The sequence below is a fragment of the Ochotona princeps genome, chromosome 3 (genome assembly GCF_030435755.1).
Source record: "Ochotona princeps isolate mOchPri1 chromosome 3, mOchPri1.hap1, whole genome shotgun sequence".
In the NCBI taxonomy this organism is placed as follows: domain Eukaryota; kingdom Metazoa; phylum Chordata; class Mammalia; order Lagomorpha; family Ochotonidae; genus Ochotona; species Ochotona princeps.
The window spans coordinates 104,647,840-104,671,135 of NC_080834.1; the positions used below are offsets into that span (position 1 = coordinate 104,647,840).

The 23,296-nt window shown below is 46.4% G+C and overlaps 1 long non-coding RNA gene across 1 annotated transcript in view; it reads right to left on the reverse strand.

The window, feature by feature from the left end:
- Positions 1–1,879: 1,879 nt before the first annotated feature.
- The window catches only part of LOC105942150 (uncharacterized), a 665,512-nt gene continuing 644,095 nt past the window's right edge, over positions 1,880–23,296 (reverse strand). The window contains exon 5 of the long non-coding RNA XR_009245186.1: positions 1,880–2,577. This is a non-coding gene — a long non-coding RNA (uncharacterized LOC105942150). The remainder of the gene's footprint in view (positions 2,578–23,296) is intronic.

The window sequence follows — 23,296 nt, forward strand, 5'->3', positions numbered from 1 at the left end:
CAGATTCTGTGTGCGTGTTTTAAGGTTTCATATTTTCTCATTTTAAATATCTCCAGACATATACACATGAAACTTTTAATATTTAAATCCTAGAAATTCCATCTAATAAGTAGTGCCCTTTTTCTGTATGCATTGCATCTCTGCAAAATCCATTTATCACAAGTTTGCCTGTCCTATTTGCATACTTTGCAACAAAGTACATAAAAGGATAGATATGTGTGGCTTCTTATTCCTAGTCAAACCTTGAATTTTTTTTTTTTAAATACCACAAATGTCCTGGGACTTGTGTAATAGAGTCTCATTTCAAACTTTTTAAGATAAAGATTTTTGAAATTACTTTTTAGTGTGTTGTTAATTATTTCTAGTACTCATACTTCCTTCTTTGCTTTCCAAATTGTTTATACTGTCCCCAATAACACTCAGCGGAAAGCTGTCATTCCTAGCTAAATCCTTACTTAGGGTGGATGCTGTGCCTCTGTGAGACAGGGTCACGGGGTCAAAATCGATTTTGGAGGCCACCTGGAGAGTTCAGGCCATGAACTGACTCAAAAAATTTATATCAGAGCTGGACTGGTGCACCTCCCAGGGTCAGATCCAGCCTGCCACTCCAACCACAGGCCAGGGCTTGCTGGACTGAGCCCAGGGAGAGGCCAGAGTGGTTGGCCTTGCTAGCTGACCTCTTCAAACTTCAGGAGAATTTTTCTGGCAGTTACCACGGTGACTGGGTACTCTAAAAGCTTATCCTTCTTACTGAATGGAGGGGAAAAAATTAGGAAAAATATATGTTAAAACCTACCTTGCGGAGATGCCTATCATGGTTAACGTTAAAAAAAAAAGCGTGAGGTAGGGAGGCTTATAAATTGTGACTTTGAAACTAATTTCCATTGCTGTTCTTACAAAACAGAATTGTAATCTGTAAAGTCTTTCCAACTGCAAGATTTGGCATTTGGAGCAGATAACTTCTTTCTTTTTGTGTTCTTTTTCTTTCTTTCTTCCTTCCTTTCTTTCTTCCTTCCTTTCTTTCTTTCTTTCCTTCTTTTTTTGGGGGGCAGGGGAGGACTGATGACAATTTGAACAATGCATTAAAATGTTCTTTAAACAATGCAGTTTACCTGGAAATTCTCTGGTTTTCCTAGAGAATAATCAGCCTTGAAATAAAATCCTTCATAAATGTTAGTCTATCAGGGGAAAATACTGTAAATAACAATTTTTGCTTCGAGAACATACTAAAGATTTTTTTTCCCCCAAGAATGATATCCATTTTGCTTGACTTGAAAAAATATACTTGGGAGAAAAGCAAGGGACTATTATAACTATATGTTTTATCTTCTACCAAGTGACTCAATACAAAATCATATGAACATCTAAAACCACAGTCTAAAATAGTCTACATATTGCCAAAGAAGCACAGCAGGGGGGACAATGTATTCTTTATTTTAGAGCAAAGAACAGTGGAACTAAAAAAAAAAAAAAGGTAATAGAACATTCTTCCATGTTAATGCAAAATACTATCTTATCCTAATGTTCCACAACAATAGAAATACTTACAATCAAGATTCAGTTCCCTCCAGGGTTAAGCTATGCATGTCCTAGAACCTATTATTTTATTTTTAAGGATATAATGAAACACAGAATGCTTGAAGTGACTCCTAAGTGTGACTTGACATTACACAAGATCACAGTTTAGATGTATGATAAATAAGTTTTATTCATAACAATACTTGCTTTAAAAAAACATGAGTACTGCATAATAACTTTTATAAAAAATTAAATAAGTGCTGCTGTTGTTTCTCTGGACTTACTTTAGTTTTCTCATCTACTTCTCATGTTACCCAAGCCCTAGAAGTTTGGAAAAAAACGTATTGGTACTCTGTGTGTGTATGCGTGGGCTGACAGGGCTGATTTGCATTTTAAGAAGCTGTGACTTTATAACAAAACAATGTCTTTGGTCTCAATATCATTTCTCACCTTGATTCTAAGCCAGAAAAAAAAAATGATAAATTACAGAAATGTAGTAACTGACATTCCAAAAATGAATACAGAAATTTCAGAGGAATGTTTTAACCTAATCTTGCATGTTCATTTTGCTGTGACCTATTTTTGCTGTGTTGTAATCGCCATTAAGTTCTTTGAACAGAATGGACATAAAAGCAAATACTTGTTAATTAATCTTAATTTTTAGAAAAACAAATTATAATTCAAGAATCATTTCCTTTCTTGATTTGTGCCCCAAACCCCCACTGCCAGGCAAGGTAAAAGACACTGGTTGACATGATCCTGGCCACGGGATACAATCACACTTTGCCAAAGCCCAGGCCTTTTGATAAGGCAGTGTGGATCTTGACATTTTCAAGGTGGGGAACCAGGTTGGAGAGTCACAAGTGTGGTTCCAGCTCACTGCCTGTGATGAACTCCACCGTCCTTCCCAGCCAAAAGCTCTTGGCAAACCTCCTCCAGAACCAGTGGCAAACAGGAAATGAGGTTCTCTGAGGGTTTTGAAACCAGATGACAGGAGTCAGCATGAGGCAAACCAGCCGGAATCCCACAGACCAGGAACCTTATCATTCTAAGTTGCATCTGCAAAGGAAAAAAAATTAAAGTGTAAGGCAAAGATTTATTTGTTCAAAACAAAACAACGCTGAGCCTTGTAGTCTAGTTTCCTGGAATTCCTGGCCTGAAAGAGCCCTGGGTGTTAAAACCACATGGGGAATGAGTCAAAGTATGGAAGATCCCTCTTTCTCCTTTCCCTTCATTGTTCTTACTGAATAATACATGCATACATCCCCCCTTTTTTTTAAAGAAAGGATTGAGAATTTTAGAATAAGAAAAAATACTAGGTATGCTAAGAGAATGATGTCTGAAAAGACGGTTGTGCATGATGGAAAAGTGAAAGCAAGAGGCAGGTGCTCAGGTCTTCCATTTAGAATTTGAAATGAATGCTGCATCCTTCCTGTAGATGAATAGATGCTTATTAGGGGAGGTATTTGCTAGTAGTTATCACTTGTTCAACTTGGGGTGAAGGCATGGAAAACTGCTGCGAGCTTGGTCTGAAGGATCCGGGCTTGGCAGCTTCAAGTCATGACCCCAGAGGAGTGTCTGAGTCACCTCCTGCAATGCACGTGTGTGTACGTTTCTGTTTCTTGAAACATGCTGATGGTTTCTCCTGGCCTGCAAACAGATTTCTCCACCCAAAGAAAAAAGAAGTGTTAAGGAAATTTTATTGGGAAGAGGGAACTTTCAGATATATAGATATATAATTTTCTTTATAGAATCAAGGATGAGGGGCCAGTGGGCTCAGGACAGAAAGGAAGTGAGAAAGGAATAGTAGAATGTAAGAATGAGAACTTCTGCTGGGCTCATTTTTTTTTTTTTTTAAGATTTATCTATTTTCATTGCAAAGTCAGATATACAGAGAGGAGGAAAGACAGAGAGGAAGATTTTCCATCCCATCATTCACTACCTAAGTGACCACAACTGCACCAATCCAAAGCCAGGAGCCAGGAACTTCCTTCAGATCTCCCACATGGGTACAGGGTCCCATGGCTTTGGGCCGTCCTTCACTGCTTTCCCAGGCCACAAGTAGGGAGCTGGATGGGAAGTGGGGCTGCTGGGATTAGAACTGGCACCCATATGGGATCCCAGCACGTTCAAGGCGAAGACTTTAGCTGCTAGGCCACCGTGCCACGCCCGCTGTATTCATTTTTAAAGATTGATTTATTTGAAAGGTAGAGTGACAGAGACGGAGTCAGAAACAGAGAACTTCCATCCACTGGTACTTTGAAAATGCTTGTGAAAGCCAGGTCAAGGCCAGGTTGAAGATAGGCACTTGGGCTGTAGTTGGTGCCTTACATTGGTACACAGGCTCAACAGAGTGACCAGGACTTGAACCAGCACTCTAATATGGAATGTGAACCTCCCACGTGGCTTGTTAACCCACTGTACCACAACACCCTCTCTGCTCCTTGATTTTGTGCTAAACTTCCACCCACATGTGCTACAGACCAGCCAGGCAATGCCAAATGAAGGAAGAGTTGGTAGCTTTGCCCACACGCTGGGCTGTCTTAGGCTTTCCCACAGCTGTTCTGTTCTCCACTCCAGACACTATCCAGAGCAATACACTGTGAAGAGCAGCAGCCTGGCAAAGAGGACCGACCAGGGCCTGCCTGTTGCCAACACACTGCCATGTGAAACGAGGCCCACTCTTTTGGCATCCTTTATAATCCCCTGAGGGGATTGTTAAAGACAGAAATTTTGAAATTGAATTTGAATGATTGTCAGAAAAGACCCTGGGGGTGCCAGGGACGTGGCAGCTGCCCCAGCCCGGAGCCAGGCTGCCTCCTGGCCATCGGCAGTGCTGCAGAAGCAAGGCAACAGGAGGGACAAAAAGGTGAAGGTTTCAGCTCTCGGTCCTGGGCAGCTGAGAGAGGCGTTGAGGGCCACAGACAGAAAACAAAACAATGCATGACTTCAAGGTCTGGAGTCTCCAGCCGCTCAAGTGAATTATGGAACCAATCAACAACACAAACCCTTGTGAGGCATGAGGGACATGAGTGAGTTGGCTGGATAATGAAGATCCTTCTCCCCACTGCTTGTACACAGTCACTCCCCGTTCCCAGGCCTGCCACATGGGTAGCCTGAGCCATGGGGTTTGAAGGGCTCCAAGATGGGGTGAGGAACAGGGTCCTGTGAAAGCAGCCAGTTTTTTGCTGGACCCACATGGGTTGTACATTGCAGTGGCTGTGGTACGACTAAAGCTCCCATCTCGCTTCTGCTTGCTTGGGTCCACGTCTAAATGAGAAACAGGCCCTGGTATAATGTTCTCCCACTACCGGTTTCTTAATCTCCAAACTCAAACACCCGAGAGTGAAACTTCACCAAAAGTTACTGCCAGCGACAAATTCAGGCTGACAAATTGTCGATAATCATGCCTTTGGCACGCTGGATAGCTTTCAGGCTAAAAATAAGCAGATGCAAGGAGGCCTGCTGCTGGGTGGGCAGGGTGCAGGCCACAGCCCAGGCTCCAGCTTTGAGTTGTGCCCCACCCCTCCAACCCGAGTGTGTGCTCAGCCCATGGAGGCCTGTCCAGCCTGTGCTAGCATTGCCTAGCCTGCTTCTTCCTCTTGCTCACTCAGACTGTACACCGAATTTCTCTCTTCCTTCTCCTCCAGTGACTCCTTCTGGGGCTTGTGTCTGTCATTTCCTTGATTTACAACCCTGTCACCCACGTTTTCTTTTGTTTGAAATCCTTAGGTTCTCGGAATGTGCCGGACCTCGGATGATTTCTGTATGCGTGCTTGTATCCTGTGACGAATACAATTATTAAGGTCTGTCGTGCAAGACAAAAATTATATATATAATATATAATGTAACCTGGGGATGCATTCAAAGGAGTCATGCATCATTTAAGAACTCCCAATAATCTGTCAAAGAACTTTCGAAGTGTTTGCAGGTTAGTGCTTCCAGAACAAAGCCCCCCCCTCGCCCCAGCCTCAGGCTGGCCAACACACAGGAGAATATCTTCCAATTTGCCTTTCACTGTTCTAAATTTAGAAACAATTTTAAATTCAGATTTTGATCTAAATATAATTTACTATGTATAATTTGGTTTCTTACGCGGCTGATAAATCTAGTTATCCAGTCGTAAGTCTTCAAATTAAACTGTCACAGTCTTTCACCTAGGTTTGGGTTCAACACTTAATTCACTTTCACTTTCTCCAACTTGGATTTTGATTTCTGCATTTAAATACAACACAGCACTTGAATTAAGGGGCTTCTTGTTGAAGCGGAGGCTTCCTCATTTGTCTGCACTCTATCAATGAACTGCATTGTCACATAATCGATAGGAAGAACTCAGCTGTCAGGGATCCCAAGCAACCCCTTGCCACAGAAATAACACGATTGGGCATGTCTGAGTTTGAAAATGTGCTGTTTGGATGACACAAGATCAGAACTAAGGCGACTTCAAGAAGGATCTCAGTGAAGCTCTGGGGACTGACCTCTTGAGCATGTCTGAGACACTAAGAACTAACATTCCTCCTGCTTAGAGGTCAGGCACTCCGTCTTTCCTTCTCTAAAGTAGGATCGTCAGAGTAGTGTATTGGGGATCTGGAATGCAAAGTTATTTGTAAGTTCATCTAAGTGTGTTTGCTAACACAGAGCTTAAAATATAATTTCAACTACAGCGCTTGTGCCTTTTTTTCCCAAACCAAGGAGTAATTTAGGTTTGGATTTCAGAATTGAAATCCAAAGCTAAATGCCCAACGATCTGAAAACTGTCTTATACAGCACTCGCCTGTCCATCCACAGGAGCAAACTTGCTGCACTATGTAAACCCTACATCTCAGAGGTAACAAAACAACATCAGTTTACAACATGAACTTACTACAAGCAGACATGGGCATGAGGCATCACTGGTGGGATGCCCAGATCACATATCAGAGTAGGCAGCAGGTACTATGTGAAGTGATGAGCCTCCTGGCACACCGGATGAAGTGCTAGCTCAGCTACCCTCCAACACCTACCGACCTTGCAGCTGTGAGCATCTCGGATGGGACCAGCAGGCAGAGCTCTTCCTGTACTGCATCTCAGATAAGTCAAAACATGTATTTGTTCAACGACAGCAAGCCCTGTTTTGCCTTGGTGCCATCGTTGTGTGTTGCACCTCTCAGCTTTGTCTCAACAATCAGCGCGTGGACAAAGGCTGATGTATCACACAGGAGTATGTGGCAGATGTATCCATCTCTGTATCCTCTCTACTTTGATCTGTGAAATTCTCTGCCATTCAGTTCACTGGCTTGCTTCACTGATGCCGTTTTCTTTAAATGATACCATATAGAATCTCACTTCACTTGGTAGGCAGATTAGTTGCTAAACATGTTAATTTATATCTGAAGAACCTTGCTAAGAAGTCTTATGACCTTGGTACCCTATAAATAATTTATATGTCAATGATAAAAATATCCTGTAATTCATTAACTTGCTTTGCTAGAATGCTGATATATGGCATATTACATGTATTAAATATTGTTTGTGGTTGCAGGTACATTAGCACAAAGAAAAGTGCTCAAGGGGAAACAGACAGCAGCAAGATAGGTTGTACCACAAATCCAGTTTATAGCATTGAAGCCAGGATGTGTAAAACTTGTCTTTTCTAAAACTAAACCTGATCCATCCATGTTTCCCTTATCTAGCATCTTTTGAATGAATAAAGAAACACCATCTCTAGTTTGTTCAATTGTCATCGAGGTACCATTTCAATAAGCCGGGTATTTTGCTGCTATTTAATTATGGAGAAAATAAAACAACTTAGACTGTTATAAAAAGCCAAGATTTCAAAACGACCTGATTTCACAAGATCTCAGAGGCCCCCAACTCATTCCTGCTACTTAGCAATGCTGCTTCATAATCAGATAGATTGATTCGCACGGTGGAGTCTGCCCATCCTCACAGTTTCTGGACTTCTCCATAGCTGCAAGTTGACATATAGAACCTGTGCCAGGGAGAAAGGACCAGGGACCATCCTGGAATTTACATCACTTATTTCACAAGCTACTGTCATTTGTGCAGATGGAGTGTAGGAGGTAAGACAGAGGCACCAGGCTGGGAGTGACTAAGCTCTGATGGCCATCAAACACAGGGAACTGATGAAAAGAGTTCTCTTCTCGGATATCTGATCAGTGTGTGAATCTGCTTTGTTTACAGTTATGGGAAATAACTGAATCCTACCCCAGTCTAAGGCCAAAAAAAAAAAAAAAAAAAAAAGTTGGGTTGTAAAAGTATCTTAACCCTTGGGTTACCTTGGGTTGGTCTGGCCAGCACCCTCCGCCTGTTTGCTCAGTTCCCTCTGCTGTTTCTCAGCTGAATTTTATGAACATATCTGGCGCTTCATAACCATTGAAATAGTCCTGAGTATTTACCAGGAAATTGTACCACCAATTCTGGTTTATTTATTTCTTCTATCTAATGTCTGTCATGACACAAAAGCATTACAAAAGGCTAATCTCCAATCCTGAAGAAAATATACCCTTACCACAGAAGTCATTACATTAGCATAACAAGCAAAAAGTTCCAAAGTGGTAATTTGGCTATAGATCTGAAATGTTTCCTGTCCCATCAGCTCCCCATCAAGTACGCTGTCCTGCTGTAGCCAAGACCTGGGTGGCTGGACGCTCGCCCTCCCCAACAACCCTCCACTCCCCTACATTGGAGAAGTTCTGCTGGGGTGAAGTCAGTTTGTTTCTGGGGACTCAAGAAGAGGGAAGCAGTGTGTGTGTGTGTGTGTGTGTGTGTGTGTGTGTGTGTGTGTGTGTGTGTGTAAGTTTCCCATGCTTCAATTGGGACACTTTTAAAAGAATCAAGTTACTGCCAGCTCTTCTTTCTGCACCCCCTCTTTGATCACCAAGAAAATACACCTTAAAGGGTATTCTTCTGTAGGTGTCTCATTCCACATGGGCAAACATCAGGACTTCTCTGGCGGGCAACACAAGGAGGGTTTGGTCTTTCCTTGGGGATGGGGTTGGGGAAGATCGACCTCCGTCTGCCCTGCAAGTGGTAGAGGTGCGCCTTTTCCCTGCAGCTCAGCTGAGGCTGGGGTGGTGGTGGTGGTGATGGAGGTCAGGGAGGTTGAGTTGTATTCAGATGTTAATTTACACCTGAAAAGACAGAATGTAGTCATCCACTTGGGGGGTGACTTGAGTTTCCCATGAATGCGGGGCCCAGAGTGCTTCCTAGCGAAAGGTGAAAGTTGAAATGGAGGGGCCTGGCAGTCTGAAAAGTTATGGGAGTGGGGAAGAAGGGAGGGAGCAGTAACAGCCCTGGTGAGTCAAAGGAAACGCGTTTAGCCACCGGTTGTAAACCCATTTTCGATTTTTCCTTTTCAAGGCAGTTTTCAAGATCTAACGAGAGATGGTAACTTTCACTTTTCGAAGGCTATCGATAGCATCCAGAAGTACTAATGTGAAAGTAAGGATGAAGAATTAGCCTCATTTTTTTTAAATTTACCATGTGGATGCACTTCCTTGTTTCTAGTAGTCTCCAGTTAATAAGGGCTGCCTACTTGCTTAGGGGAATCCCAAAGAACCCTGCAAGTAACCAAGGAAAGAAAACTTTCCACATTCCAACACTGACTTGAACCTCAAACGATAGTAAAGCACTCATTCAGACCTCAGGACCACACTGAGGCATTAATTAGGCTGATGAAATCCATCGAAATGTATGGATTCAGCATAATCAAGTTTCTACCGCAGACTACCGTTAAGGACTACGTGAGCAGCTGGGAGAATAGAAAGTACTGTTAGAGTTAAGTCATGCATGTAATTGAGTATATTTAACATAACCATTTTAATGATCAGTGATTAAAAGTGCATCTTACTTAAATGGTATATCCTCTGCAATTTGTTCCTATCAACCCGATAATGTTCTCTAAAGGAAAGAGTAGGGATACAAATTTCTAAACATGATCTTTTTTTTTTTTTTTGAGTTTGGGTAGAAAAGGCAGGAAAGTAAACTGGAAAGGGAGGCACGTCTTTTGCATGCAAACAGCTACCCCAGTGTGTTAAAAATTAACCATGATAACTGCTACAGACACCTTCTGTGCTCATTTCCTACAAAGTATTAACATTATCAGTGATTGTTTTTCAACTTTTAGAGATGCTTTACTTCTGTATGACAAGCATTTTTAAAGGTGTGTGGAAGGCAGATGAGGGGAAGTTAAAGGAGGGAAACTCTACGAAAGGAAGATAGGTTGGTTTTAAGAGCTCCCCCCTCCTCCGCAAAAACAAAAACACAGCTTCCCTTAGGAACCTGGAAATCCACAATTCTTCCTCCAACCTGTTGGCTTGGCCGCTGGAGTGGAACTTGCCCCCGGAAAGATAATCCCGGGAAGAAGAGAGGGTATCATCAGGAAGGTGATGCATTCAGATTGATGGCTCTAGCAGTCTGAACGGGGAAAATTCACTGTTGGAATCAACAAGGGACTTCGACCCAAAGCCCACACATTGAGAGGCAGGTTCCGCTCTGCTCTATTTCTTCGGACCCGACCAGATAAATGGAGTCATTGTGAAACCACGCACAAACCAGTGCAATTGCTTTGGTTGTATTTGCTCAACTTTTGTGCTCCAAACACGCAAATCACTGACTGCTTTGCCCAAGACAGAAAGCGAGAGGTGGATCAAGATCTACCCCTGGAAGTATGTAAATTGCACAACATCTGCACGTTTATGCAGACACTGTTACGAGAGTTTCCAAAAGGGATCCACCCCTCCCTGGTTCCCAAAATTTTCTTGGGTGGGGGCGGCTCTCTTGGTCTCCCTTCTTCCCTGCCCTCTCTTCCAGATAAGAGTCAGTCTATTCTGCTCAACACAGCATTGAAGAGTGGCACATGTTGAGTGCATGGGAGTTGTACCAAAACTTGTATGGACCTAAGAGAGAATAAGGAGGCACAAACATGTCAAAAAATGTTGGATGATTCTGCCTGCTGCAAACAGAACCAAATGGGGGAAAAAATGCTTTAAGGGAAAAACTCATTTGCAGCCACCTCTCCCCCCATGCTTCTCCTCCCCCAGGAACACATCTTCTTTGGCTTGGAGGGATGGTTTAAGAAAAATCAGGTCTCTCAAGAACTGCTCCCACCCTCAATGTATAGCCTATAAATATACTGGACAAGTCATGCCAGGGATAGCCAGTGCAGGAGAATCTGGAGTCTTGAAAGCATCTTTTTCTTCTGGCTATGGTGGCACTTAAATGATAATGCGGCCAATGGAGCTGGGAGATTTATATCTTTTGGAAAGTAGGGCGAGCCAGATGGTAATAGCGTCATTAACACACAAACTTGGGATGTGCAAGTGAAGCTTGAAATTGGGAAAGAGATGAGGAGAACAAAGGGGGCTGCTGTTGAAAGGCTACCCCTCTTCTGCCGGCCAAAGCTAAGAGCCCCTCGGTCCTCCCGGGTCTGTGCCTGCCCAGAGCTGGATAACAAACGACAGCTCCCTCCCCCAACTCCTCCCCTGTTGTGACTTAGAAAGCCTGGAGAAAACTTTTGCAATAGGCATCTTCGGTGCTTATTTATGTGTAACCCTTTGTAGTCTGAAGTGGCCGAAATGAGCCCTTGGCCCCACTGCTCTAGGACTCCCATCCTCACCCCCTCCCTAGGTTGATAAGCTCTTGGAGTTGTGGGCATTTATTTGTTTGAAATCAAAGCGCCGCTTGTTGTATGTTTCGGACAAAAGTTCATTTTCCTTCCCTTATGTAAATATGCTCAGTAAATATTCAATGTTGAACCGCACTGCCTTTTTTTTTTTTTTTTTTTTTTTTTTTTTTTTTTGCTTGGGTGAGGGGAGTTGCTGCAAAGGTGTCCAGGAGGGCTAACCTCACAAGTTTTACTTGGGAGCCTCTCTGCACGTGCAAGTCCCACTAAGTAGATCCAGTTCCGAGGACAGAGAAGGCGGGAAGGAATCAAGGCCAGTTTAACAGTGGCAGTAAAAATGATGCGTCCTTATAATCAACACATTTAGAAACAGGTGGGGTCGTTAGGAACAACAAAAAAGAAGAAATGATTTATGTAATGTATACGAGCATGTGGGAGTGTATATACATCAATACGTGGGGTTTTGGAGGAGCAGCAGATCGCTGTAGCGGATAGGTAACGGTTGTTAAGTATCGATTGGAATGATGCCTGTTAGAAACTAAAAGTTGACAAGGTCTAAACAAAAATTGAACTTTCTCCTAAAAAAAAAAAAAACACTGAAGCTCTTTAAAAGCCCGGAGGACTTACCCTCAAGGCATTATTCAGGGAAAAACTGAGAGTGGCCGTTCGTCACAGGCAATTGTAAAGAGTTTCAAAGAGCCGATCAAACGGTCGCTAGAGTCATCTACATTCAAGTCCGGATGGCAGCGTTACGGCACACACCTGCGGGGTGTTTGCTGTCCGCGCCCCTCGCCGAGCTACAAATCTTCATTAAAGCCAGCTGCCTAAGCTTCTTCCCGGCTTCTAGACAAGTTACTCCAGATAGTTCACTTTGATATTGCTACGGCTAGCAATTGACAAGCGAGCTATTTTGGAGCTCAAACCCAGAGCCCACGTTCTTGTGGCAGCGAGGGAAGCAGGGCGGTGGAGTTAGCGCGATTGGAAAAAAAAATTTTTTTTTAAAAGCTCTGATTCCTTAGCCTATTGCTCGAGCAGAATTACTACGCCAAGGTGTAGGTAACAGAGTTAGAAACCGCTGGCGCCCTTCTGGAGTTCGCTAGGGATAACTTTGCCGAAACTTTCGCCTCTGCCCCCAACCGCCTCGGGCTCCAGACACGACCTCGCTCCCTCGGTTTCTCCGCTTCCCTCTCGCGCGCACCCAGCACTCAGGCCAGCACCGTCGCTACATTTCCAGACTACTGTTTTTATTTTTTCCCCCAGGGCCTGTCCCGGGTTGAAAACTTTCACTTTTGATTCATTCGCTCATCCCGCTCCCCCTTTCTGTGCCAGCACTGCCCTCACCTTGAAAGGGAGAGAAAAAAAAAATCACAGTTGGGGCAAAAGAAAGGGCCGCGAGGGTCCGACAGCCGGAGGCGGGGCGAGGCGGGGCGCCGCTGTTTGCTGCGTGCGCGCGTCTGCGGAGCCTTGCGGTCCGCGGGCAGCCCGGTGCGCGCGGGGGGCGGGGGAATTCAGCGGCTGCCGCGATGCCAAGATCAACACTCGGAGCTAAGGTATCAATAGACCAATTTTCTGCTCTCACCGAGAGCTGTTTTGTTTCAATCCAGACTGGAGGTGTCTGCGCTGCGCAAGGCCCAACAGCACAGTAGCGTCGGGGTGGGGGTGGGGAGAGAGAGGGCGCTAGATGCGGGAGGCGCAAATATGGAAATTAACTCATTAGGAAGGGGTGTGGTTACCACGAAGCCCCCTCCTCCATCCCGGCCTTTCTCCCTGGCTGCTGCCGTCCCGGCTTGCTAAATATGAGGTTACAAACAAACTAATAAAGCAGAAGCTGACTACGCAGCCCCGGATCAAACCCGCTCCAGAAAATTCCGCTCCACTCAGCGGGGCGGCCAGTCCCGCAGCACTACGCCGGCCCCTGACCTCCCGCCACGCCAGCCCCGGCCTCCGCAGCTCCGAGAGCCAAGGCCCACGGTGGCATCTCGAAGGCACAGCACGTGGCCCCGACGCGCACCCCACCCCACCCCACCCCTGCTTGGTACACGTTGCAAAAGTCCTGACAAACGCGTCTGCCGTTGTGGTTGGTAAACCGTCGGAGGGCTTCCGCTGACCTCCTAGTTCCGCACCTACAGGCTCCTGGGGGGGTGGGGGTAGGTTGGTGGCATTCTTTTTAGGAGCAAAGAAAACCCAAACTAAGAAAAAGAATGTCCCAGGAGCCAGGTCCTGGTGGCTGTTCCCGAGGCGCAGGACCCGCAGCGCAGGAGATGGGAGGAGGGGAGATGAGGGCGTCTAGAAAACCGAGGCCTGGCGGGGGCAGCGTTAATGCCCCTTGAATCACTATTAAACCAAGACCAGGTTCCCAAGAGGGAGATGAGTGGTTTGGAAAAAGCTCCTGTGCCGTGATTTTCTATACCGAAATAAAATGTTTGGGGTTGTGCGGGGAGAGAGGCGGAGAAGAAAGAAAACGCGAAAACTCCCTGGCTCCCCTTCCGCACACCCAGCTGCCCTGCCCCAGTGTCCTCAAAGCCAGCCTCTGTCCAGAGCTGGGGGTGGGGGAGGTGGCACTTTTATGGTTTTCCTTCCTGCGTGGCCCGCCTCCCCGCCCTTGCGCGCTGTCTGGCGCTCCCCCAGCTGCGGGCCCCTTGGAGGAAGGCCGCCCGGTCCCCTCGTCCCCCGCTGCCTGCCGGCCACCGAGCCTCAAAGCGCGCATTGTCCAGCGGGGGCGGGGAGGCCAGCGGACCCACGGAGAAGAATAACACTGCGCCCAACTCCTGTTCAGGGCCAGTTTCCCAAATTCACTCCCAAATACTACTCTGAGAAGCGAAGGGGTCGGGAGAGGGGGAGGATAAGTTTTGGAAAATCCTCTTCCTTCTCCCGAGTCTTTTCGGACCCTTGGTGGGTTCTCAGGGTGCGAGAACCGGCCAGGAGAAATGGCAGGGTGGCACAGAGGGCCGAAGATCTGACCGTGTAGCAATAGGGATTGCAATGCGGGCGGGAAGAGTGCTGGGGGCGGAGGGGATGAGTAAAGAGCGGAGAAAAGTGCGTTCACCCAGGTCTGACCCGGGGACAGCTGCACGGCCCGTGCTCCAGGGACAGAGGGAAGCCGGGCCCCGAGGGCGCGTGTGCAGGCGAAGCATTTCGCACCTCCTGTTTATCTTAGAAGCAGGGCGGAGGGGGTAGGTGGGCCGTGAATTGTTCAGCTTCCCGTCCGGCAGGAGAAGTTGAATAAAGCGGAGAGGCGGGCACACGCGAAAACAAAAAATGGACTGTGGGCGCGGAGGCTCCCCTCGACCCAAACTCCAAATGGCGGAGTTTTTGTATTTGCAAAAGACTCCGAAGTCTAAAGACCCCAGCAACTCGGGGTGAATGAGTGGCGGGAGGCGAAACAGACACCGTTAAATTTGGGGATGGGACGGGTAAGGGTGATTTGTCTCTCATTGGAACGCGAGGACCCATTCCTTGCAAGCGGCGTCACTTCTGCCATTGAGAGGTCTCCAGGCTTAATCTTCCAGACATTTGCAAAATAATGGCTTGGGTCGCAGAAGCAAGTGTATTCCATGAGACTGCAAGAGTGAACCCACTTTTCAAAACCAAACCAAAAACTAATAACAACATTAATCCCCAGGATGGTGCTCTCGACGTCCCCAGTCAAGCAATAAGACCGACAGGGCGTGTAAGTGGTTGTGGTTATTAGGGAGTAGCGCTAATTTGGTGCGTGGACTTCAAGTCCTGATGCTAAACCCGCAATAGAAAGGGCTGAAGAGCATGCCTGATAAAAGCTCTAATTACTCCTGGAAACTTGAGGTGGTTGCTAGGATCTGAGCGCGACCACCAGCTCGGCCCTAAAGCTCCCCTGGAACATTTGGGCTGTGTTTTATGGGGGGGTGGGGGTGGGGAGAGAGTTTCTACGGCGAAGAAGTGCCCGCATCTGCTGGAGCTTCCATATCTAAGCTGTTCATTTACGGGAGCCAACTTAGGAAATCTCCACAATTAGATCGTCATTGTTCTTCCCCCGCAACGCTGTCTGGAAAGAAAAGGTCTTCTCGGTCGGGGCCAATCCAACGAAGCGTTTGACGTTATTAAATAATAAAGCGATTGTGATTTACATTGTTGTTCAGAAAAAAAGGCCAATTATCCACTGTTATGTTGCCATAAAGATCATATTAACTCGAATTAGTAATCAAACAATATGCGAGCGTTTAAAAAAAAAAGTAGCAGCCGAACTGGGTGACAGCTACCGCGAGGTCTGCACTTTCCCCCCAGCAAATCCACCCGCGCCGGCAGCGGGAGCGAAGGAGGCAGACGCCGCAGACCCGAAAGGAAGGAGAGAGCAGCAAAGTGGTGATTAACGGTCTCCAGTGTTAATTATTCTCAATTAATCCCAAACAGTGCAAACCTTCCCTGGTCCTCTCGCAAGTTCTCTGGTTCGGGATGCTCCGAGAATGCCGCCTTTCTGGGAGGGGTTTCTAAGAAACCCGGAAGAGGCGATGTATGGCAGCTGTACCTGAGAGCCCAGGGGAAGGGGTGAAGGGGTGTGTATGTGTGTGCGCGCGCGCGCGTTGTGGGTGGTGCGTGCGAGCACGTATGCTCGTTCCCTCTCCCACGGCCAGGAACGCACCCTGAGCTAGACCTGAGGCACGCACGGGCAAGGCCCACACGTCCTGAACGCCCGCCCCTAGGAAACCTTGTGTCTCCTCTGCTCAAATCACTCGTTCTCGCCCTCCGTTATTAGGTTTATAACTCTTGGCCCACTTAAATTTGTGCAGCCAACCAAGGAAATCTAAATAGGTTTGAGTCGCCCCTTGGGTACAGAATGGAGGCTTTAATAAGAAAGATTAATTGTGGGTGTGTACCGGCCGGAAGATGAGTTAGCTATCAAGTAGTGCAAACTGTGGGGTCGAGAGATTGGAGCCGCCTCTTGCCCTGACCCAGGCATTAGTAGGCGCCGTGGGCATACCTAGCCCAAGGCACCAGCTAAGGGCCCCATAGCATTCGTCCCCAACTGTTCCTGTGGCATTAGGGATTATAGCGGATGTGGCCTTCACTTTTTTGCACATAACATCCTCTTGCCCCCAAGCCCCACCCCTCAGGACCTCAGTCTCCTGGTCCTCCTTGCGGGGAGTGAGTGAGTACGTGTGTGGGGGGGTGGGGAAGGGGAGAATGTGTCCTAGACTCTTAAGCCAGGTCTGCCAGTTCCCGCCCCAGGCTCTGAACAATGCAAAGGCGAAAGATCAGAGCGTTCTGTTACAGGGACTAAAAAGTTAATGTGTTAGTTGGTGTGATGGGAAAAAAAAAAGTCTGTGGTTATACTCTTTTTCTTTAAATAAATGAACAGGGTACTCTTCACCCTCTCCCTCGGCAATGCAGCAGCAGTGTCCACACAGGGGAACCAGCCAGAAACCGGCCCAGGGATCTTGTCCGGCGCAGGAGGGCGGTGGGGCAATAGCACTTGGAAGAACGGTGGTGGCTCGCGCACCCTTTCCTTGTCCCTCCCTCTTTCTGCAAAAAAAAAACCGCTCAGGTCCCATCTAAGAGGCTAGTTGGGGGTAGGGGCAGAGAGGAGAGGGGACCCAGTATGTGGGTGCCCAGAGGAAGGGTCTGACTCACAGTCCCTAACACTAGTACCCTTTCTTCCTGAGTAATTTAGTTTAAAACTTGAGGCCTGGGCTTCAACACATGGGCAACAAAACCTCTGAAAGTTGGTTCCTGGCAGCTGCCGGGTAGCGAGAGACTGGCTGCGTCTTCCTCCAGAGTTTTAAGAGAGTTGCTGCTCTTCCGCTTCCCTCCATCCCTCTCCCCAGTAAAACCAATTCAAAAGGGGACAGGACTCCACTCCACAAGATTAATGCCCATCCATTTGCAGACTTAACCCTCTCCCGCAGCATAATAAAATACCAGAGGTCCTTTGCAATTTAAACAACTAAATGAAATTCGGGCCTTCTTTTCTGTTTGAGATCTCTCAGGATGTGGAATACAAGTCTTAGAACCTGGGTATTCTTAGGAAGAACTTTGCACAGGAGTTTACAGATCACCTGGGGCTGTTAAGCGCCTGGGTATTGGGAGGGAGCTGGGAGGCCAGCTTACTTTTAATATCCATCCTGATACATTCTGGCTTGGAACTCATGATTAAAAATCTATTTGTTCCTCCCAGTGCCCAGCAGATTTCAATGTTGGTCATAGGAGCCACAAAATGTTCAATAAAGGAACCTAACCAAGGCAACTGTATGGCCACTTTGTGAACTCAGAACTATGGCTGGGGGGAAAAGTATGAAAGTGTGAGTTGATGTCACGCTGGCTGTCAGTGTGTGGTCTATTGTGGAGAATGGTGCTTTTGGATTGAACACAGGGAGCTCCCCTCCCCCCTTGCCCCAGCTCTACTGCACCTGCACTGGGTGAGGGAGTCCCTGCCATTCAGCCCATCGCAGATTGCTCAAACAGAAGACATCTCTGACAGCACTCAATTCATTACATTTCTTCCTGCTTTTCAAACCAACACACACACACAAAATGAGTATTGCCAGCCAATGACAGCCAAAAAAAAAAAAAAAAAAAAAAAAAACCTTAAATACTTTATATGCAGCTAATTTGGAAGCTCATACAACTACCGTGAAATATTTTGTATCCTTAACTCTTGAAGCTTGCTGGGGACGGGGCAGCGAGGGAATTACCTGATTTTTCTTACTGAGCATACCGCCCCCCCCGCCCCGTAGTTGGTTTGGGGAGAGCGAGTTTGTCCAAAGATTCAGCTGCATGGGGCAAGAAGTTTCCATGAAGAAGCAGAAGTGTGTAAAAAAGAGGAAAGCCCAAGTTTTATCTTATCAGAAGAGTCTGTTTGATATGCATTCATAATTTATGCAGAACAACCAGCTTGCTAAGAGGTAGCACACCCAAGAACAAGGAGCAGGGCTTACTGGGAAGAAGCAGAGAGGCTGAAGTGTGAGCTAAACATTAGAAGCAATTGCCCAACAGCGAAGTCGTCTCTCCATATGCTCAGGTTTATTTGCCATCTTAGAACCCAAGATGTTTTTGCACCATTTCACAAAGCTGATGAGGCAGTGTTTAGAAAACTGATGAGACCGCTGGACTAGTTAAGCAGGAGTTGAGGTAAACAAACTCTCACAGGGAAACTTGATTTTAAGATATTTTCCTTGAAGGGATGAGGAAGGAGAAACAAGAAAGGGAGGGCCATGGGAAGAAGGCAGGTTTGCTGTGCTATCTTGCAGACTCAGGCAACTGGAATGTTACAGTCGGCCAGATTTCAGCTGTTGAGTGTCATTGTCAGATCGACCTCGATCGGAGCTGATACTAAACTGACCGCATGCAAAATATTGGCAGAATCCTCACTAAATCATTACCCCGTGAAATCCTGGACCTGTATCAGAACATGAGGCCTAGTGTCCAGGATCCTTCCCACCGGAAGGGGATTTGATGAGTTACATTGATTTATGGCTGGAAAGAAAACTTGGGAAATCAATCTCACAGAACCGCTAAGGTGCTTTCCTCCAACAAATAGTTTATGCACATGCCACCTAGTAGATGTCTTCCTGTTTATCAAGTTTCAATCCCAGTCCAGAAAAGGTCTCTGGATTATACAGGATTCTAAAAAGATCACTAAAGGCTCTACAGAGGATAAGGAGGGGGCATGGTAGCAAAGAGGAACCAGAAGCAAGGCCCCAGTTGGGACATAACATCAGAAATAAGGCTGCAAGTCACGCAGCCCTCCAACAAAATAAAGCTATCGGGAACTTTGTGAAGGCTTTGGGTGTACTGTGTTGTGCATCTAGAAGCAAAGCACACAGAAACACAACAAGAAGCGACATGGATCCCACAAGGTATTAAAACTCATCAAATAACTGAAGCCGCATCTAGAAAGGAGGGCGAGCGTGGGTGAGTGTGACAGGGAGTGCTCTGTGAAGCTGGGTAGGTGCTGCAGACTCTGGCTGCGGGTGTTGACTCTGGAGAAGAGCCTCTGGACCTGGGGAGTAATGATGGAGAGACCTGCTCTTCTGGGCCTGAGGAGGGAGGGTGGCTACCAGCATTCCAAATGTCCTTCCAGGAACCTCATCCCCCAGGCCTAGCAGGTCCTGACGTCACGAGATGGGGGTGGGGGCGCAGCCCCCCGCTTCTGGCCTGGCCGTCAGCGATAAGAACCCTCGGGAAGAATTCACTGCTCCTGTTAATACAGTAATTATTTTTCTTGTCTTCTGTGAGTGGGAGCGATTTCCCGCCTGGAGTGCCAGTATTTCTCCCTCTAGGAAGATGCCCAGGATGGCAAGTTTGTGAGGTAACTTCCTGGGCAAGCCGTGAGTCAGGAGGAGCACTGGGAAAGCGAGGGTGGTCTGCGCACAGCCTTGCAATGACTCTGCCTCGGTGGCGACAAAAGAGAGAAGAGATCGGGGATTTCTGAATGGGTCTCCTGTGTTTGCGTTTCCTGCTCCCCTCATTGCAGCAGGGCGGTTAGAAGAAGCCACACTTATCACGGGAGGCAGTTTTGCACCAGGTGCTTTGCATTCACCTTCCATAAGGTAACCCTACCTTGATGTCACCTCCCATGTCACACACACACAAACACACGGGAATGTGACGGCTCCTCATGGCCCCATCCCTGCTGGCCCGGGTCTCACATCCCCGGACCATGCTAATCCAGCGGCTCTCACTGGGAAGGGCTGGCAGTTTAGACTTGACCACAGACTGGGGCAGACAACCCATTCAAAGACAAAGGCTAAGGGGAGAGGCGAGGGACAGGCAGGGCTTGAGTGGACAACCTGTTTGGGGACGTTTCCAGGACCGAGGTGTACAGGGCTCGGCCTGGGGAGGAGGGGAGCAGAGGACCCTGGAGCCAACACCTCGGGAGACTTTCTGTCCTTTCTGTGGACAAGACCCTGGGGCTGGGAGAGGGGGCAGCCGCTGGTTGTTTTTGGCAGAGGCCAGGCGGGGCGGGTGTGGTTGCGGGGGGAACAAGTGGAACCTTACACAGCGCTTTGTTGGGGAGCACCTTGGGGGCCCGTGGCTAGGGCCGCAATGACGTCAGGGACCCCCACACACATACTCCCCACCCCGGCCCGGTACTCTTCAGGCCTCCATCTGCTGGAGCGGCCCACGGGGCGCTGGTCAGTGCGCGCTCCCCTTCGGGCAGCCGGCGGGAGGCCGGCGCGCTCACAGCCGGCATTGCGGCACTGCGCTCTGCTCGAAAACCGGGAAGAGAGGGGCGAGTGAGAGTTCAAAGCGCCGAGATCTTTATGAAACAGTGCACAGTTCTGTATGTGCAGGGAGTACGAGGGAAAACGGGAACGAATGACTCCTCACAGCTTTTAAATCACCTGACGGCTTTGCGAAGTAGGACAAGCTTCTTAAGTCTGAATGCCTAGATGCAGCAAAATTACTGCGAGTCCACAGATGTAAAGGCGCTCTGCTTGTTTTCCGAGAGAATCTGACCACAGCGCTCCAGCAATCAGAAACATCACCCTTACACCAAAATTTCATATGAAATCCTTCGGCACCGGCAAATGCACGCAGAGCTCTGTGACATGGGAAGCTTGCGTTTAACACTACACCCTTCCAAGCAGCAGTCCCCTCGGCCAAAATCAGAAAGTCAAGCCTATCGTTTTCCCAAGGCCGTAGAAGCAAAAACATACAAACTGAAAGGGGCAATTGTCAAACTGGACAGCATCACGAGATGGTCGAGAGAGCAGGCTTACGTGTCTCCCTTGGTGGTGTCAGACGTCAGATTTCCAGGAAAGTTTTTAATAGCAAATAGCTACAGGGACACCAAACCAATTCTTCCACAGCTTCTTACTCTAAACGTCCACAGGCTATGTCCATTTGGACTTTGTCCAGATTATCACAGTAAAGGTCAGAGTTCCCTCCCTCTGCTTGCCTCTTTAAGGGATTCGCCTCAGAGACAAAATCCCTAAGGAAATCCACCCAGCTCTCTTTCTACTGAAACTAGAGAGAGAGAGAGAGAGAGAGGCAAAAAAAAAAAAAAAAAGAAAGTCAACCCTCACCCCAAGCCCCATCATGGCTTGAAAAGCAACCTTAGCTCTGAGAACAAGCAAATACAGCAGGGAAAAATGAGAAGAAAAAGAAAACACAGAAAAGAAAATCATGTCAAGGTGACAATGGAGCAGAGGAACAGGGAGGGGTTGTGAAGTCACATCTGCGCTAGAATTCCTGGCCCAGGAAACTTCTACCAAAAAAACAAAAACAAACAAACAAAAAAAAACCTGTGAGGATCTGTTTTTCAAAATCCTCTAAGAGCAAGAAATAAGGGAGGAGATGTGAGGAGAAAAAAAAAAAAAACATAACTCTCCTAATGACAACAGATAAATAAATAAATAAGCATTGCCAACAAGCAGGTGATCAAACCATAGTCAAACTTCAATCTCAGAGCAGTTAGCTATAAACTGTTAGCAGCTGAAAAGCAAACCTTGTGCATACAAAGGCACTGTTTAATTTTCTTCGTGTAATCATTCTAAATGAAGACCCCATCACTATGCAGTTAAGCAGTATTCCTTGTCCCCCGAGGCGCTGATCGGTTCTTTTTAATGTGAGAAAACTGGCAGCTCAAAACCCAGTCAATGGAGCTCCCACAACAAAAGTTCTGAAAAGCTGAATGAATTTGGTTTGTAATTACTGCTTCCCGCCACCCCTCCACTCACAGCTTATCTCTTATTCATTCAATTTATATTATTGTCAAGGAATCTTACTCTCAAAATCATTCCTTTACCACTTTACCTAGGACCACGGGGGAACTTATGACATGGCAAAATAGAACACTTACGCCACGGTGCTCAGACCAAGAGGTGTGGACGGGGAGGGGGACTCTCTTGGACCCCAGTTTGGGTTTGTGGCTACTGGAACTCAGAATACTCAGCCTATGATTCCTTCCTTATATTTCGAAGCCTCCAGTTTATTGGAAAATAAATTCCTAAGTTTAGAGCCTCCTTATTTTCAGAAATCTTGTGATGTCTCTACTTTTTAAAAAGTGAAGGTTATAAGTAAACACCCCTTCCTTCTTCCCCAGACTGCAAATCTGTAAGAAGAAGAAAAAAAAACCTCCACGAAATATAATGTAGAAATTAATAAAATTGTGTTGCTTGTTCCTTTTTAATGGAAAATAGTTTATGAAACACAAGAGATTATATCACCCCAACCCTGTTTTCACTCAAAATAGGCAAAAGATTTCTGAAAAGTCAGCTTTAGAATGCCAGGGCTCAATATGCATTTCAACCCCAGGTACTTTCAGTGGAACAGATTCTCCTGCTGTAAGAATGTGTCGGTTTCTAGAAATAAATACAGCTATTACAACCAAATCTACTAGCAGTCTAAATAATTAATTGAAGCGTTGCTCTTTGACCCTTGAAAAGTCCAGTAGGGACACGTTTATAGTAATAATACCTCAGAATGAGCCCTTGTCAAATATTCATTTAGTGGTTAATGTGAACCACTTTCCCCTGGGACAGTCTGTAATACCAGCTTCCCAGCATTGGCAAGAAACGTTGCTAATCTACTACAGCTCAGCAAAATATTTGAACGCTCTTTATTCAAAGTATGGGGAGGGGGGAGAGGTGGTGTGGGTAGAGGGAAAAAAATGGCAGAGAACAGACTAGAGTCTCATCCTTTCGCACACTTCCAGTCTGTGTGTAAGGTTAATGAAACATTTAAATTCACCCCTTTTGACTGAACATTAAGTGGTTTCATTGAGCAAAACAGTATCTCCAGGACAGAACTAAATATTTAACAACTATCTAGCATCAGAAAGCAGATAGCTATCCAAGATCAACTTTAGGGGTTTACTCCCATTCTAGAAAATCAAATTATGTAAAAAAAAGAAAAATTTATGTTCAATACTAATGCAGCCACAAAATCACACATTTCGGGCAATTATTTAATCCAATCAAAGATGAGAGCAGATACGGGTCATTATTTTTCCTTTAGAAACAGTGTACCAAAGGCATTTAAATTTGCAAAAACAAACTCCAAGAAGGCTTTCATTCGTCTTGAGGGATAGGAGGGAGGATCCGAGTTCTCTCACTTTATGTGACCAAGACAATCATTTAAAACTAGCTCAACTTCCTAAAATACTGTGTTCTTTCCCTCTTTTATAACATTTGAACCTGAACATTTTGGCACAAAGTTGCTTTTTAGTCTAATCCT